Below are 14558 nucleotides of genomic sequence, written 5' to 3' on the forward strand. Positions count from 1 at the left end.
GCTCAGTCTGGCTGGAGGTTCCTGGGAGAGAACCGAACCCCAAGGCGATGAGCTGGTCCAGTGTGAGGTCCTCATCACGACAGGCCAGCGCGCTCTGGACGTCTGCCTGTAGCCCGCTGCGGAAAACCGTCAACAGGGCCTGGTCATTCCAGCCAGTGGACGCAGCTACCGTCCGGAAATCCAGAGCGCACTCAAACGCTGTCCTTGACCACTAGCGTAGACAGAGGAGACGCTCACTTCCCTCTCGGCCCTCTGTAGGGTGGTCGAAAATGGCACAGAAGAGTTGGGTGAAGCGCTCATTGGACTGCACTTCTGGACCATCCATCTCCGAGACGGCGTGCGCCCACTCCAGAGCCCGGCCTGTCAGCACCGAGAACATCAAGGCCACCTTGTCCCTATCGGAGGCCGTGCCGGCATGACGGGCAAGGTGGAGGTCACACTGCAGGAGAAATCCCCTTCAGTGAGCTGGGGTGCCGTCAAACCGCTCCGGGAGGGGCAGGTGGATGTTGCTGATTGCACCGGGTGATGTAAATGGTGGTGGGGTGGCTGGAACGACCGCAGGGAGCTGGGAAGGTGGTGGTGTAGCCTGCAGCTGGGGTACGGTCCGGAGCACCTCGTCCATGGCAGTCCGAGGTGCTCAAGGCGGAAAGGTCGGAATGTCCTGCTGCTTCCTGTTCTCTTGGGTTGGTCATTCTGTCAAGTGTAGAGAGGAGTAGGCAGGAGGCAGTCACAGCTTTAGAACTACTGAGTTTATTAAAGCATTATATAATTTATATCAATCAAATTTTATTTGTCACATACACATGGTTAGCAGATGTTAATGCGAGTGTAGTGAAATGCTTGTGCTTCTAGTTCCGACAATGCAGTAATAACCAACGAGTAATCTAACCTAACAATTCCACAACTACTACCTTATACACACAAGTGTAAAGGGATAAAGAATATGTACATAAAGATATATGAATGAGTGATGGTACAGAACGGCATAGGCAAGATGCAGTAGATGGTATAGAGTACAGTATATACATATGAGATGAGTAATGTAGGGTATATAAACATAAAGTGGCATAGTTTAAAGTGGCTAGTGATACATGTATTACATAAAGATGGCAAGATGCAGTAGATGATATAGAGTACAGTATATACATATACATATGAGATGAGTAATGTAGGGTATGTAAACATTATATTAAGTGGCATTGTTTAAAGTGGCTAGTGATACATTTTTACATAAATTTCCATCAATTCCCATTATTAAAGTGGCTGGAGTTGAGTCAGTATGTTGGCAGCAACCACTAAATGTTAGTGGTGGCTGTTTAACAGTCTGATGGCCTTGAGATAGAAGCTGTTTTTCAGTCTCTCGGTCCCTGCTTTGATGCACCTGTACTGACCTCGCCTTCTGGATGATAGCGGGGTGAACAGGCAGTGGCTCGGGTGGTTGTTGTCCTTGATGATCTTTATGGCCTTCCTGTGACATCGGGTGGTGTAGGTGTCCTGGAGGGCAGGTAGTTTGCCCCCGGTGATGCGTTGTGCAGCCCTCACTACCCTCTGGAGAGCCCAGGCGGTGATACTGCCCTCCAGGATGCTCTCGAATGTGCATCTGTAGAAGTTTGTGAGTGCTTTTGGTGACAAGCCGGATTTCTTCAGCCTCCTGAGGTTGAAGAGGCGCTGCTGCGCCTTCTTCACTACGCTGTCTGTGTGGGTGGACCAATTCAGTTTGTCCGTGATGTGTACGCCGAGGAACTTAAAACTTACTACCCTCTCCACTACTGTCCCGTCGATGTGGATAGGGGGGTGCTCCCTCTGCTGTTTCCTGAAGTCCACAATCATCTCCTTTGTTTTGTTGACGTTGAGTGTGAGGTTATTTTCCTGACACCACACTCCGAGGGCCCTCACCTCCTCCCTGTAGGCCGTCTCGTCGTTGTTGGTAATCAAGCCTACCACTGTAGTATCGTCCGCAAACTTGATGATTGAGTTGGAGGCGTGCATGGCCACGCAGTCGTGGGTGAACAGGGAGTACAGGAGAGGGCTCAGAACGCACCCTTGTGGGGCCCCAGTGTTGAGGATCAGCGGGGTGGAGATGTTGTTACCTACCCTCACCACCTGGGGGCGGCCCGTCGGGAAGTCCAGTACCCAGTTGCACAGGGCGGGGTCGAGACCCAGGGTCTCGAGCTTGATGACGAGTTTGGAGGGTGCTATGGTGTTAAATGCTGAGCTGTAGTCGATGAACAGCATTCTCACATAGGTATTCCTCTTGTCCAGATGGGTTAGGGCAGTGTGGTTGCGATTACGTCGTCTGTGGCTGCACCGACTCCGTTAGCGTCTCTCGAGTGAGCCATGTTTCCGTGAAGCAAAGAACGTTACAGTCTCTGATGTCTCTCTGGAATGCTACCCTTGCTCGGATTTCATCAACCTTGTTGTCAAGAGACTGGACATTGGCGAGTAGTATGCTAGGGAGTGGAGCGCGATGTGCCCGTCTCCGGAGCCTGACCAGAAGACCGCTTCGTTTGCCCCTTTTACAGCGTCGTTGTTTAGGGTCGCCTTTAGGGTCGCCGGCTGGGATCCGATCCATTGTCCTGGGTGGAAGGCAAAACACAGGATCCGCTTCGGGAGAGTCATATTCCTGGTCGTACTGATGGTGAGTTGACGTTCTTCTTATATTCAGTAGTTCCTCCCGACTGTATGTAATGAAACCTAAGATTACCTGGGGTACCAATGTAAGAAATAACACGTAAAAAAACAAAATACTGCATAGTTTCCTAGGAACACGAAGTGAGGCGGCCATCTCTGTCGGCGCCTCGCTTCGCGGGTCGAAACCGAAATTGCAAAATAATAAGTACTGAGGAAATAGTAGGAGAGATTCCTCTCAGGAAAACAAGCAACATATACCATGACCGACAAAGACGAATGACAGAGTATTTATACAGTGATAGAGTGGGGATTGGAACCAGGTGTGTGTAATGGTGACGAGTGTAAGGGGTGCGTAACTGGTGGCAATTCCACACAAGGACATGGGGGGAACAGAGGGTTAAATATACAACAATTAATGAGGGAAATGAAAACCAGGTGTGTAGGAAAACAAGACAAAACAAATGGAAAATTAAAAGTTGATTGACGGTGGCTAGAAATACCAGTGACGCCGACCGCCGAACGCCGACCAAACAAGGAGAGGGACCGACTTCGGTGGAAGTCGTGACGCACGGCTCCAGGAGCGCGCCAACACCGGCCTTGGGGACGACCAAGAGGGCGAGGTGCAAGGCGGTCCGGACGATGACGGTGGAACTCCCGCAGCATTGAAGGGTCCAACACGTCTTCCCCCGGAACCCAGCATCTCTCCTCCGGACCGTACCCCTCCCAGTCCACGAGGTACTTAAGGCCCCTCGCCCAACGCCTCAAATCCTGTATGGATCGAACAGAGTACGCCGGAGCCCCCTCGATGTCGAGGGGGCGGATGAACCTCCTGCACCTCACACTCCTGGAGCAGGCCAGCCACCACCGGCCTGAGGAGAGACACATGGAACGAGGGGTTAATACGGTAATTGGGGGGAAGCTGTAACCTGTACCTCACCTCGATCACTCTCCTCAGGACTTTAAATGGCCCCAGAAACCGCGGACCCAGCTTCCGGCAGGGCAGACGGAGGGGCAGGTTTCGGGTCGAGAGCCGGTGCGAACACCGGGGCCTCACTGCGGTGACGGTCTGCGCTGGCTTTCTGGCGCAGCACGGCGCGCTGAAGGTGAACATGAGCAGCGTCCCATGTCTCCTTCGCGCGCCAGAACCAGTCGTCCACCGCAGAAGCCTCAGTCTGACTCTGATGCCAAGGAGCCAGAACCGGCTGAATCCCTAGTACGCACTGGAAGGGGGAGAGGTTAGTGGAGGAGTGGCGGAGGAAGTTCTGGGCCATCTCTGCCCAGGGCACGAACGCCGCCCACTCCCCCGGCCGGTCCTGGCAATAAAAATCCTTGAAATGGTCAGGCGTTGCATCTCCTTCTCCCCACACGGCGTTGGCCCACTCCAGGGCTTTCCCTGAGAGGCACGAGACGAGGCCGGACACCCTCTCACGGCCCGAAGGAGCCGGGTGGACGGTTGCCAGGTAGAGATCTAGCTGCAATAGGAAACCCTGGCAGCGTGCAGCCGTCCTGTCGTACTCCCGGGGAAGGGCGAGACAAATCCCACTGGGACCGGGTGAAGAGGAGGCGAGTAGTGGAGGCCCTGGTTGTGCTGGTGGAGGCGCTGGAGGAACTCCCTGTCTCTCCCAGCGGTCCATGGTTTGGATGACGCGGTCCATGGCGGCGCCGAGATGGTGGATCATCGCCGCTTGCTCCTGGACGCGCTCCTCGACCCCTATACCAGCGGCACCTGCTCCTACTGACACCATATGTTTGGGTATGGAATTCTTTAAGGGGTGCGTAACTGGTGGCAGGGAAGTCAGACGCAGGAGAGCAGAACTAGGTAATAGCCGGAGCAGTTTAATTGTAAAACCAACGGCATAAAGAAATAACCAACATGGGTACAAAAACCCGACGCGCACCAGTAAACATGTGCACAAGCACTTACAACAAACAAAGACATGGGGGGAACAGAGGGTTAAATACACAACAATTAATGAGGGAAATGAAAACCAGATGTAAAGGAAATCAAGACAAAACAAATGGAAAATGAAAAGTGGATCAACGATGGCTAGAAGACCGGTGACGCCGACCGCCGAACGGCGCCCGAACAAGGAGAGGAACCGACTTCGGTGGAAGTCGTGACAACGACCCAAGTCCGGGATTGATGAGTGAAGGGCGTTTGCCAGCAGCAGGTTCGGCAGCAGCTAGAAGGCCGGCGACGCCGAATGCCTGAGCTGGACAGGAGGAGGAGGAGCCAAAGCGGAGGCTGGTGTGACAGTCGCTCTGACCTGTGTATGCTTTCATTCTCGTGTTACTTTTATTGTACTTTGTGTGGTTTTTTTTTATTCAATTTTCTATTATTATCTGTATTATCGTCACTGCATTGTTGGGAAAAAGCTCTCAAGAAAGATTTCACTGTACTCTTTTACACCTGTTGTATCCTGTGCACGTGGCTAGTAAACTTTGAAACTTGAAATACACATACACACACATCCAGCTCTTCTGTACTTTCCCCCAAGCCCAACACCCTCTCCTGGGCTAGATATGTGCACAGGAAGGGAGGGAAGCCAATGTAAATTCAGGTTGTTGTGGGCGTGTTCTGTTGTAGGAGTTTTCACTTTTACCTCGGAAGGCAGTTCGTTGCTAATGGTATTGTATGTGTTAAAATGGGAAGGGAAGTACACAGTTCTTAAGAGGTGATGTTTTTACTGAGGTTGTTGAATGCGAAAGGTGTAGAAAGATAGGAGAGTCAATGGGGCATGATGGTAGTCTACAGGTAGCACTGCAGTTCAGGATGCTGTCAACTCTAACTTTATGAATGTTTTACAGTTTGCTTGGTTCCCTGTTGATAAGGACCAAGACCAATTCAACCAGCATGATTGATAGATGGGTCAATGTTGTTTATTGTCTTGTGAGAAATATTTTGTGGTTTTGTAAAACCAAATTCCACAGTTCACCACAAGTTATGTATACTCAACAAGAAATAAACAGATTTTACCCAAAAGACATACAAAACAATAAACAGACAAATAGCTTGTGTCTCTGAGAAATATGTTTGTCATCCAACTATAAGAATATTTTGAAGATAAATACACAATGCAGAGGATGAGAGGACAAGAGTACTAAACTAAATAGAGTACTAATGGTAGGGTTGCACATTTTGGGAAATATTCAGAGGTGGAAATTTCCCGTGGGAAAATATGGGAATTAACGGACATGTATGCAAATTAATACCATTTAAATGTAGATGTTTTTTGCATTGGATATATTTACCATATGGAGACAGAAACATAAATGTTTTACCTTATCATAAGTAGACATAATTGCAAATGATTAAATCCTTCCAATCAATTTTTTTTTTAACGATTTAGTTACTAATTGAACTTTAATTAAATGAGTTGACTCTTCACATGGGATGATTTCACTGAACAACAAAATAAAGGGAATTTTGACTGATCCATTGCATCTCCCAAAAACGTTTTCAACATACATCTGTAAAATGATAGTCTAGAATCTAAAGCTTTGGTTGTCTTCTGCTCAGGCTTCCATGTCCACCTCTTGAACATCACTGTCACTTTCCAACCTCGTTGAGGATGGCTCGTTGTCAGGCTCAAAAAAACTCAAATTTGTCCGGATGGCCACCAATTTTTCAACCTTTGTATTGTTCAGCCTGTTGCGTGCTTTGGTGTGTGTGTTCCCAAACAAGGACCAGTTGCGCTCTGAGGCGACTGATGTTGGTGGGATTTGGAGGATGATGGAGGCAATAGGGGAAAGAGCCTCAGATCCACAAAGTCCCTTCCACCAGGTGGCTGATTAGATATGTTGGCACGACTGCCATATTGCATCTCCATCCCAAAGCCCTTGCTTGGAAGTGTACTTCGCCAGACTGCCAAGAACCTTGCCCTCATCCAGGCCAAGGTGGCAAGACACGGTAGTGATTACACCATAGGCCTTGTTGATCTCTGCACCAGACAGAATGCTCTTGCCAGCATACTTGGGGTCCAACATGTACGCTGGCATTGTCTCCCTCAATCCGTGCAATGGCTACTGCTATAGGTTTCAGGAGTTTCAGGCTGCTTACCACCCTCTCCCAAAATACATCATCCAGGAGGATCCTCTTGATGGGGCTGTCCATATCGGCAGACTGTGGTATGGCCATTTCTTGGAGAGACTCCTTCCCCTCCAGGAGACTGTCAAACATGATAACAACACCACCCCAACGGGTGTTGCTGGGCAGCTTCAATGTGGTGCTCTTATTCTTCTCACTTTGCTTGGTGAGGTAGATTGTTGCTATAACTTGATGACCCTTCACATACCTAACCATTTCCTTGGCTCTCTTGTAGTGTATCCATTGTTTTCAGTGCCATGATGTCCTTGAGGAGCAGATTCAATGCATGAGCAGCACAGCCAATGGGTGTGTCGTGAGGGTAGGACCCCTCCACTTTAGACCAAGCAGCCTTCATGTTTGCAGCATTGTCTGTTACCAGTGCAAATACTTTCTATGGTCCAAGGTCATTGATGACTGCCTTCAGCTGATCTACTATGTAGAGACCGGTGTGTCTGTTGTCCCTTGTGTCTATGCTCTTGTAGAATACTGGTTGAGGGGTGGAGATGTAGTTAATTATTCCTTTCCCACAAACATTCGACCACCCATCAGAGATGATTGCAATACAGTCTGCTTTCTCTATGATTTGGTTGACCTTCACATGAACTCTGTTGAACTCTGCATCCAGCAAATGAGTAGATAAAGCATGTCTGGTTGGAGGGGGGTATACTGGGCGAAGAACATTCAGAAATCTCTTCCAATACACGTTTCCTGTGAGAATCAGAGGTGAACCAGTTGCATACACAGCTCAAGCAAGACATTCATCAGCATTTCTCTGACTACATTCCTCCATTGAGTCAAAAAAAACTTTGGATTCCAGGAGAACCATGAGCTGTCGATAAGGTGTCTGATTCATCATTTTCACCTCGAATAGAAGTAGAGGTACTTTTGTCAGAGGTTGCTTGTTGTGAGCACTGAGGGAACTTTATGCACTTGGCCAGATGATTCTGCATCTTTGTTGCATTCTTCACATATGATTTGGCACAGTATTTGCAAATGTGCACAGCTTTTGCTTCTACATTAGCTGCAGTGAAATGTCTCCACACAGATAGTGCCCATGGCATTTTCCTGTAAAGATTAGAAAAAAATGAGTAAACAAATACCAAACACAATTCCATGTACAGATACATAGTTAAACAGTTAGATTAAACGACTCCTTTGTAAGATTTTTTTTTTTAAATGAGACATGTATGGAAACAGGTGAATTAACACTCCTCAGTTAAAAGGCTCAAGCAAGCTAAAGAAATGGTTAACAAGCTAGAAATGATTTAAACACTTTGCTGTAGGCTACTATTTACTTGTTAACAAAAAATCATGTATGTCATAAAATATATTCACCCCGCCCAGTATTGTAATCAAAACTTACCAGAAAGCATGTACTCCTTGGCTCAGACAGTGTAGTAGTGTAGGCTCAATAGCATCTCATTAGTGTGCAAGATCTTGAGAATCAGCTGTACATGTGATGGAATAGTGCACTGCACATGTGATGGAAGAATGCACTTTGCATGCAGAGGGTTGCAATTCCATTGAATTGGGGATAGTTTAACCAAAATATGCCACAATACCTAGAATTGCCTTGTGTAACCCACAAAAAAAGGTTCACTGTTATAAGCGAACTTTTTTTAATGAATTTAAGCAAAATTCCCCAAATTCCCAGGCTTAACTTCCCATGAAAAGCTTCCGGGAAAATTACGGAAATTTACCAGAAAGTTTCCAACCCTAACTAATGGTCAATAGGGAATTGTAAATAGGAGTTGGGTTTCAGTTCAACAGCTGTTTAGAATCTATGGAATGTCAGTCCTGAACTCCTGAGCTACGTGTCCTACGTTCTGTACATTGAGTCGGGAGCAGGATACTTGTTATTTGGCCATTGGCCCAGTTGTACTGCAAGGACTTCTGATAGGTCAACCCCAGGCTATGGTGGGGGATTATAATTGGCATCTTGTTCCTTTGTTCGGTGGAGAAAAGCTGAGGACAGGGGAGACAGAACATCTACCTCCCAGCATAACATGTTACGTACGCCTCATGGAAGAGGGAACGCAATACCCTGCTACAACTCAACTCCCCGTGGAGTGAAAAAAGGTATGTGATTGTAGGTGCGGGTAAGGATGACAGAGGCAGAGAATATTACCATTTACAGGGAATTTATTCTTCCTTCACACGGTAAGGTGGGGAAAAGGGGCTGGACGGAACCAAAACAAAGAAAGTTAAAGTTCCCCCTCTCCCACCTTACCTGCCTACCCATTGGTTACCTATTCTTAGCACCACCTGGCGCGCTAACCAAAATACACAGGGTGGTCCGCCCAGGTCTTACCTTGTGTGCATAGACAGAGTAAATACAACGGGTATTGTATTGTTAACTCGAAATGACACAACGACAAGGTTCCAGCTTAACAAAGTTTACTATACTATATGAACACACTACAAGGTAGCCATTACACTCAAGGCTAGGTCCATCAACCAACCGACTCCCTGCGCAGGCGCACTCTTGACCGAGTGATAGCCCCGTAATAACAGAAGTATAGGGATACTTAAAACATGAACTTAACATGTATGCCTGCAGGCCTCTTGCCTAAACACTCCCAAGATGCCTTCCCCTTCCCCCCTGGGAACAAATTAAACAGAATTATTCAAACTTAGGGAACAATTTAAATAAACCAAAAACACTAGGTACTATGGTATACACTTACCTCTTCAGGAGCAGCTACAAAAACACTTTCAACAAATTTACCAGACCAACAATCAACACAGGACATACGAAGAAGCTCTCTCTCCTAACAAAGGAACACTGCCTTTTCAAGCTGCTGAAGGAGTCCGTAATTGCAGATAGCTATATCCGCTGACGAGAGGGCGGTGTCAGAGCTCCAACTAGTGATGGGCCGACCAATCAGCTGCTTTGGAATCCAGGAAGCCATCCTGAAATACACACACATACAAACACATACAAACCCACAACAACACAGAAACTGGGGTATGTAACAATCTATGATTTGTTCTTCTCGAATAAACATATTTTTCTCCTCCTGATTTGCTTTGGAGTTTGTGTTATTGAATAACATCAATTGCTAATACTTGGTGCCGTGACCCGGATGAATTGGTCTGAACAACAAGAACAAGAAAAACGTATTAACTGTGTGTTGATCCAGATTAAAGAGAGAAGGCTGTGCACAACCCACTTTGGGGAGTCAACTCTTAATCTCCTGATTGATGGCAGAATTGCTGGGTGAGTCTAGCCCAATATAATTTTAAAATAACCAAATCTGGTTAAAATAGTGCATGCAATGAGTGATATGTATCTGTGATGTATAAGTCCTTTGTTTTATTACAGAGTTTAGTCCTTTGTTACTCTATTAAAAGGTCGGAGTCCTTACTCTATTTAAAGGTTGGTGCCTTTAAACAGCTTGGAATATTCCAGAAAATTATGTCATGGCTTTAGAAGCTTCTGATTACAGAGTTTAGTCCTTTGTTACTCTATTAAAAGTTCGGAGTCCTTACTCTATTTAAAGGTTGGTGCCTTTAAACAGCTTGGAATATTCCAGAAAGTTATGTCATGGCTTTAGAAGCTTCTGATAAGCTAATTGACATCATTTGAGTCAATTGGAGGTGTACCTGTGGATGTATTTCAAGGCCTACCTTCAAACTCAGTGCCTCTTTGCTTGACATCATGGGAAAATCCAAAGAAATCAGCCAAGACCTCAGAATTTTTTCCCAAGGATGAAACAAGTCTGTTTCATCCTTGGGAACAATTTCCAAATACCTGAAGGTACCACGTTCATCTGTACAAACAATAGTACGCAAGTATAAACACCATGGGACCACGCAGCCGTCACACCGCTCAGGAAGGAGACGCGTTCTGTCTCCTAGACATTAGCGTACTTTGGTGCGAAAAGTGCAAATCTATCCCGGAAAACAGCAAAGGACCTTGTGAAGATGCTGGAGGAAACGGATTCAAAAGTATGTATATCCACAGTAAAACGAGTCCTATATCAACATAACCCGAAAGGCCGCTCAGCAAGGAAGAAGCCACTGCCCAAAACCGCCATAAAAAAGCCAGACTATGGTTTGCAACTGCACATGGGGACAAAGATCGTACTGTCCTCTGGTCTGATGAAACAAAAATAGAACTGTTTGGCCATAATGACCATCGTTATGTTTGGAGGAAAAAGGAGGAGGCTTGCAAGCCGAAGAACACCATCCCAAACGTGAAGCACGGTGGTGGCAGCATCATGTTGTGGGGGTGCTTTGCTGCAGGAGGGACTGGTGCATTCACAAAATAGATGGCATCATGAGGGAGGAAAATTATGTGGATATATTGAAGCAACATCTCAAGATATCAGTCAGGAAGTTAAAGCTTGGTCACAAATGGGTCTTCCAAATGTACAATGACCCCAAGCATACTTCCAAAGTTGTGGCAAAATGTCTTAAGGACAACAAAGTCAAGGTATTGGAGTGGCCATCACAAAGCCCTGACCTCAATCTTATAGAAAAGTTGTGGGCAGAACTGAAAAAGCGTTTGCGAGCAAGGAGGCCTACAAACCTGACTCAGTTACAACAGCTCTGTCAGGAGGAGTGGGCCAAAATTCACCCAACTTATTGTGGGCAGCTTGTGGAAGGCTACCTGAAACGTTTGACCCAAGTTAAACAATTTAAAGGCAATGCTACCAAATACAAATTGACTGTATGTAAACTTCTGACCCACTGGGAATGTGATGAAAGAAATTAAAGCTGAATTAAATCATTCTCTCTACTATTATTCTGACATTTCACATTCTTAAAATGAAGTGGTGATCCTAACTGACCTAAGACAGGGAATTTTTACTAGGATTAAATGTCAGGAATTGTGAAAAACTGAGTTTAAATGTATTTGGCTAAGGTGTATGTAAACTTCCGAACGTCAACTGTATATATTGGGGATAAATAATAATATGATGACATTGCAGAGAGATAAGGATAGTTTGAAAGCCTTAAAAGGAGAAATTCTGTTCTCCAATCTATCTATTCTCACACTGAGTTGTGCAAGGCAGATCAGGTTTCAAGCATCTGGTCAGCACTGCCTGGCTTTGAGTCAACAGATTCTGACAGCAGTGACAAACGATGCCTTAGGCCAACCAGAACACAGGCTGTAAAAGGAAGTAAAGATAAACTTCTAGAGACCGTAATCACACATAAATCAGCATCTGGATGAATGGTCAAAAACGTTTAAGCATCCACCAGACGTGGGTATCAGAGTTGTGCCAGTTCCAAGTGAAACCAACAACATTATCGTTCAGTAAAAGAGAAACCTGGTGTATGTCATTATTGCGGAATTTCTGGTCACTGGCAATGAGAATGTCGGAAAAGAAAACGTGCTTTTATGAGAAGTGGCCAGGAGAAGAAGGGTCTGTCTAAGGGAAAATGGAATCAAGACAACAGCCCCAACGACACAATGCTTGGGCAGAAATTAAAAAGCTCTCTCCGACTCGGCAGCAGAGTTGGCTGGATGCTGTGGAGGTAAACTAACAGACTCCCTCTTACGTCCCATCTCAGCTGGTGTACATATGAATTCGGATGGAATATATGTGAACATTATGGTTAACAATTTTGCAGTAATGCCTCCCGGGTGGAGCAGTGGTCTAAGGCACTGCATCGCAGTGCTAGCTGTGCCACCAGAGATTCTGGGTTCGAGCCCAGGCTCTGTCGCAGCCGGCCGCGACCGGGAGGCCCATTGGGGCCAATTGGCCCAGCGTCGTCCGGGTTAGGGAGGGTTTGGCCGGCAGGGATATCCTTGTCTCATCGCGCACTAGCGACTCGGGCCGGGCGCAGTGCACGCTGACCAGGTTGCCAGGTGTACGGTGTTTCCTCTGACACATTCCTCTGACACATTGGTGCGGCTGGCTTCCGGGTTGGATGTGCATTGTGTCAAGAAGCAGTGCGGCTTGGTTGAGTTGAGTTGTGTTTCGGAGGATGCATGGCTCTCGACCTTCGCCGGGAGTTGCAGCGATGAGACAAGACTGTAACTACTACCAATTGGATACCACGAAATTGGGGAGAAAAAAGGGCTAAAAAATTTTAAATTGTTATTTAAAAAAAAAAATATGTATTTTGCAGTAGATTTTTTTTTACTAGATATGGGTGCTGAAGTCACTGTATTTCACATATCTTATGCAAAACATATATGTCCATCATTATTACGAACAACTTGACAGAATATCCCATCTACAAAGGACCAAGCAGCGTGCCCGGGAGGTAATGGCATCCTGGTCTTTGGAGGCGATTAGGGAGAGAACATCCTGGACTTGGGACGACATAATGGCAGGAGAGAAGAGCCTGCCATGGAAGCAGGCGGAGCAGCGAAGGAGGGACAGCGACGAAGTTGGGGAGGAAGGCCACAGAAACCCCAATTTAAAAAATTGGGGGGGGCACATGGAGCAGTCGGTGGAGCCGAGGAGTGAACCAGAGCCAGTCTGGGAGAAGAAGGAGAATTTGGAGGAAAGAGAAATTAGAGAGTTGTTGAGTTGGTGGAGGATGCACGGATTTTGCCTAAAGGAACGTGTTGTCAGTTTGGTGCCACCTGAGTCAGCTCCCCGTACTCGTCCTGAGAAGTGTGTTAAAGTTCCGGAATAATTGATGCCGGCTATACGCACCAGGTCTCCAGTGCACCTTCACAGCCCAGTACGTCCTGTGCCAGCTCACCTTCACAGCCCAGTACGTCCTGTGCCAGCTCCTCGCACTTGCCGTGCGAAGTGTGTTAAAGTTCCGGTACCATTGATGCCGGCTATATGCACCAGGTCTCCAGTACGTCTCCACAGCCCGGTACGTCCTGTGCCTGCTCCTCGCACTCTCCCTCAAGTGCGCTTTCCCAGTCAGGTGCGTCCTGATCCTGCTCCTCGCACTCTCCCTCAAGTGCGTGTCCCCAGTCCGATACGTCCTGTGCCTGCTCCTCGCACTCTCCCTCAAGTGCGCTTTCCCAGTCAGGTGCGTCCTGTTCCTGCTCCTCGCACTCGCCCTGAAGTGCATGTCACTAGTCCGGTGCCACCTGTACCGGCCCCACGCATTAGGCCTCCAGTGCGCCTCCCCAGTCCAGTACATCATGTACCTGCTCCTCGCACTCGCCCTGAGGTGCGTGTCACCAGCCTGGTACCACCAGTGCCGGCCCCACGCACCAGGCTTCCTGCGACGATCCCCAGTACAGAGCTTCCGGCGACAGTTCCCAGTCCAGAGCTTCCGGCAACAGTTCCCAGTCCAGAGCTTCCAGCGACAGTTCCCAGTCCAGAGCTTCTGCCGACAGTTCCCAGTCCAGAGCTTCCGGCGACAGTTCCCAGTCCAGAGCTTCCGGAGACGTTTCACAGTCCGGAACCTCCTGAGACGGTCTACAGTCCGGAACCTCCTGAGACGGTCTACAGTCCGGAACCTCCTGAGACGGTCCGCGGTCCGGAACCTCCTGAGACGGTCCACGGTCTGCTACTTAAGTAGCATTTTTTCCACTTTTGGGTTATGGGATATTGTTTATGTTTAGTTGCCTGTTAGCACTGCATTGTCGTCACGGTTAGTTTATTCTTTATTTGTTTTGTATTTGCTTAAGTTTCACTTCATTCATTAGAAGTATGTGGAACTCTACGTACGCTGCGCCTTGGTCCGACCATCATTATTACGAACAACGTGACAGATGTCACCTGCTAAATCCACTCCAATCAGTGTAGATGAAGGGGAGGAGACAGGTAAAAAAAACATTTTATGCCTTGATACAATTGAGGCATGGATTGTGTATGTGTGTCATTCAGAGGGTAAATGGACAAGAAAGACAAAATATTTAAGTGCCTTTGAACGGGGTATGGTAGTAGGTGCCAGTTGCACCGGTTTGAGT

At 47.3% G+C, this 14558-nt stretch overlaps 1 protein-coding gene across 1 annotated transcript in view; it reads left to right on the plus strand.

Moving 5' to 3' along the window:
- LOC139552212 (collagen alpha-2(I) chain-like) overlaps positions 1–14558 on the plus strand; it is a 149095-nt gene that overhangs the window by 93326 nt on the left and 41211 nt on the right. The gene's annotated exons all lie outside the window — the stretch shown is intronic.

Source organism: Salvelinus alpinus, chromosome 24 (assembly GCF_045679555.1).
Source record: "Salvelinus alpinus chromosome 24, SLU_Salpinus.1, whole genome shotgun sequence".
NCBI lineage: Eukaryota > Metazoa > Chordata > Actinopteri > Salmoniformes > Salmonidae > Salvelinus > Salvelinus alpinus.